This window comes from Arachis hypogaea, chromosome 20, assembly GCF_003086295.3.
Source record: "Arachis hypogaea cultivar Tifrunner chromosome 20, arahy.Tifrunner.gnm2.J5K5, whole genome shotgun sequence".
NCBI lineage: Eukaryota > Viridiplantae > Streptophyta > Magnoliopsida > Fabales > Fabaceae > Arachis > Arachis hypogaea.
In genome coordinates, this window is record NC_092055.1 from 71,682,337 (window position 1) to 71,686,886 (window position 4,550).

Below are 4,550 nucleotides of genomic sequence, written 5' to 3' on the forward strand. Positions count from 1 at the left end.
GTCTCCAAATACACTTCCTGGTGATACAGTGGTGAACCCAAGAGAAGATTTCAAGGCCATTCAATTGAGAAGTGGTAAAGTAGCTGGTTCTGAGACTAAGGTCAATGAGGAGCTAGTTGAAAAAGAAGCTCCAGAGAAGAAAAAAGAAGAGGTGGAGTGATGAGTGGATAATTTATACGCTTTTTGGCATTGTTTTTAGTATGTTTTTAGTATATTTTAGTTAGTTTTTATTATATTTTTATTAGTTTTTAAATAAAAATCACAATTCTGGACTTTACTATGAGTTTGTGTGTTTTTCTGTGATTTCAGGTATTTTCTGGCTGAAATTAAGAGACCTGAGCAAAAATCTGATTCAGAGGCTGAAAAAGGACTGCAGATGCTGTTGGATTCTGACCTCCCTGCACTCGAACTGGATTTTCTGGAGCTACCGAAACCCAATTGCCGCGCTCTCAATTGCGTTAGAAAGTAGACATCTTGGGCTTTCCAACAATATATAATAGTCCATACTTTGTCCAAGATTTGATGGCCCAAACAGGCGTTCCAAGTCAGCTCAAGAATTCTGGCGTTTAACTCCAAAACTGGCACAAAAGCTGGAGTTAAACGCTCAAACTGGCACAAAAGCTGGCGTTTAACTCCAAGAAAAGTCTCTACACATGGAAGCTTTAATACTCAGCCCAAGCACACACCAAGTGGGCCCAGAAAAAGATTTCTGCATTAATTACTTATTTTTGTAACCCTAGGCTACTAGTTCTCTATAAATAGGACCTTTTACTATTGTATTTGTACACACATCTTTGGACGTTTAGTCCCTAGACGTTGGAGGCTGGCCATTCGGCCATGCTTACACCATTATCACTTTTGTATTTTCAACGGTGGAGTTTCTACACACCATAGATTAAGGTGTGGAGCTATGCTGTCCTTCATGAATTAATACAAAGTACTATTGTTTTTCTATTCAATTCACGCCTACTTCTTCTCTAAGATATTCATTCGTTCTTCAACTTGATGAATATGATGATCCGTGACACTCATCATCATTCTCACCTATGAACATGTGCCTGACAACCACCTCTGTTCTACTAGCAATGGCTTGAATGCGTATCTCTTGGATTTCTAATCTAAGATTGGAACCTTCGTGGTATAGGCTAGAATTATTGGTAGCCATTCCTGAGATCCGAAACGTCTAAACCTTGTCTGTGGTATTCTGAGTAGGATCTGGGAAGGGATGACTGTGACGAGCTTCAAACTCGCGATTGTTGGGCGTGTGACAGACGCAAAAGGATCAATGGATTCTATTCCAGCATGATCGAGAACCGACAGATGATTAGCCGTGCGGTGACAGCGCATTTGGAACGTTTTCACTGAGAGGACAGGAAGTAGCCGTAGACAACGGTGATGCCCAACATAAAGCTTGCCATGGAAAGGAGTATGAATGATTGGAAAAAGGCAATAGGAAAGCAGAGGTTCAGGAGGAACAAAGCATCTTCATACGCTTATCTGAAATTCCTACCAATGAATTACATAAGTATCTCTATCTTTATTCTATTTTATGTTTATCTTTTAATTATCAATCCTCCATAACCATTTGAATCTGCCTGACTGAGATTTACAAGATGACCATAGCTTGCTTCAAGCCGACAGTCTCCGTGGGATCGACCCTTACTCACGTAAGGTATTACTTGGACGACCCAGTGCAGTTGCTGGTTAGTTGTGCGGAATTGTGACAAAGTGTGATTCATGTTTAAGAGCTCCAAGTCCTTTGGTGCCATTGTTGATGATCGCAATTTTGTGCACCAAGTTTTTGGCGCCGTTGCTGGGGATTGTTCGAGTTTGGACAACTGACGGTTCATCTTGTTGCTTAGATTAGGTACTTTTCTTTTTATTTTTCTGAATTTTTAAGAATGGATTCTAGAGTTTCAAGGTGATGTTCTTATCATCACAAAAGCTGATTGATTCTCATCAATTTAGCTGCTGAATGTAATGTCCTGCTGAAGCTTGGCCAAACATGTCTAATCTTTTTAGACTGAAGCTTTAGACTAACATTGCATGATTCCTGGAATTCTTATTAAAAGTTGTGATTCTCTTTATTTTCTTTTCCATATAAGTTTCGAAAATCACAAAAAAAAAATTTATAAAACCATAAAAATAAAAAATATTTTATGTTTCTTGTTTGAATCTAGTGTCAATTTTTAAGTTTGGTGTCAATTGCATGTTTTTATTCTTCTTGCATTTTTCAAATTTATACATATTGTTCTTCATTGATCTTCAAGTTGTTCTTGATGATTTCAGTGCCCTGATCTTTAAATTCTCCTGTTTTGTGTGTTTTGTTATTTTTCTTATGCATTCTCAATTTGTTAAAGCCTCCAATACAAAATTTCTAAGTTTGGTGTCTTGCATGCATTGTTCATTTGATCTTAGTTGCATTTTTTGTTATTTCTCATCATTAAAAAATTCAAAAATATTTTCAAAATTGTGTCTTTTCAAGCTAATAATACAGAGAATTGAAGATTCAGAACATTCAGCAGAAGAATCAAACAGAAAAAGCTGGGCATTTAAAACGCCCAGTGAAGAAGGAAAACTGGCGTTTAAACGCCAGCCAGGGTACCTGGCTTGGCATTTAACGCCCAAAAAGGTAGCATTTTGGGTGTTAAACGCCAGAAGGACACAAGAGGGAAGATTTTGTTTTTAACTCAAATTTTTTTCAAATCTTCATAATTTTTCAAAATCAAATCTTACTCAAATCATATCTTTTCAATCATATCTCTTCAAAATCAATTTCTTTCCATTTTTTATTATTTTCGAAAATCCTTGTTATAATTAATGATTTACTTCAAAATTTTCTAGTTGTTACTTGCCTATTAAAAAAGGATCAAAATTTTTAATTCTAGAATCATATCTTCTAATTTCTTGTTAGTCAAGTAAATCAACTTTAATTTTAAAACTTTCTCTTTTTAGTCTGATTTTCACTCATATCTTCTCAATCATATCTTTTCAATCACATCTTTTTCAAAATTAACTCTCAATCATATCTTTTTGATTTCTAATTTCAAAATCTTTTTCAAAAATCACTTAATTTCTTTCCTAATCTTAATTTTCGAAAATCTCAATCAAATTTTCAAATTTCTTTTTAATTATTTCAAAATCATTTTAATTTGTTTTCGAAAATTCTTCCCCTCTTCTCACATCTTTCTATTTAAAGGACTAACACTCTTCCTCAAGGTGCAATTCGAACTCCCTCCTTCTTTATATGTTCGAATTCTCTTCTATCTACCTCCTCCTTCTATTCTTCTTTTCCTCTGACACCTCAAGGAATCTCTATACTGTGACATAGAGGATTCCCTACTTTCTTGTTCTCTTCTCTTTCATATGAGCAGTAACAAAGATAAAGGCATACTTGTTCAAGCTGATCTTGAACCTGAAAGGACCTTGAAGAGAAAGCTAAGAGAAGCTAAAGAACATCTCTCTTTAGAGGGCCTAACAGAGCTTTTCAAGGAAGAAGAAACCATGGCAGCCAAAAACAACAATGCCAACAATGCAAGGAAGGTGCTTGGTGACTTTACTGCACCTACTCCCGACTTCTATGGGAGAAGCATCTCAATCCCTGCCATTGGAGCAAACAACTTTGAGCTTAAGCCTCAATTAGTTTCTCTAATGCAACAGAATTGCAAGTTTCATGGACTTCCATTGGAAGATCCTCATCAGTTCTTAGCTGAATTCTTGCAAGACACTGTCAAGACCAATGGGGTTGACCCTGAAGTCTACAGACTTATGCTTTTTCCTTTTACTGTAAGAGACAGAGCTAGGACATGGTTGGATTCACAACCTAAAGAAAGCCTGAACTCTTGGAAAAAGCTAGTCAATGCCTTCTTGGCAGAGTTCTTTCCACCTCAAAAATTGAGCAAGCTCAGAGTGAAAGTCCAAACCTTCAAACAAAAAGAAGGAGAATCCCTCTATGAAGCTTGGGAAAGATACAAGCAATTGATCAGAAGATGTCCTTCTGACATGCTTTCTGAATGGAGCATCATAGGTATTTTCTATGATGGTCTGTCTGAACTATCCAAGATGTCATTGGATAGCTCTGCTGGAGGATCTCTTCATCTGAAGAAGACGCCTACAGAAGCTCAGGAACTCATTGAAATGGTTGCAAATAACCAATTCATGTACACTTCTGAAAGGAATCCTGTGAATAATGGGACAACTCAGAAGAAAAGAGTTCTTGAGATTGATACTCTGAATGCCATATTGGCTCAGAATAAAATATTAACCCAACAAGTCAATATGATTTCTCAGAGTCTGTCTGGAATGCAAGCAGCAACAGGCAGTACTAAGGAAGCTTCCTCTGAAGAAGAAGCTTATGATCCTGAAAACCCAGCAATGGAAGAGGTGAATTACATGGGAGAACCCTATGGAAACACCTATAATCCTTCATGGAGAAAGCATCCAAATCTCTCATGGAAGTATCAACAGAGACCTCAACAAGGTTTCAACAACAATAATGGTGGAAGAAACAGGTTTAGCAATAGCAAGCCTTTTCCATCATCTTCTTAGCA

General features: G+C 36.8%; 1 non-coding gene across 1 annotated transcript; it reads right to left on the reverse strand.

The window, feature by feature from the left end:
- Positions 1–3,900: 3,900 nt before the first annotated feature.
- LOC112787462 (small nucleolar RNA R71) lies at positions 3,901–4,004 on the reverse strand. Its single transcript, XR_003194875.1, has one exon. It is a non-coding gene; the product is annotated as a small nucleolar RNA R71 (small nucleolar RNA).
- Positions 4,005–4,550: the final 546 nt, after the last annotated feature.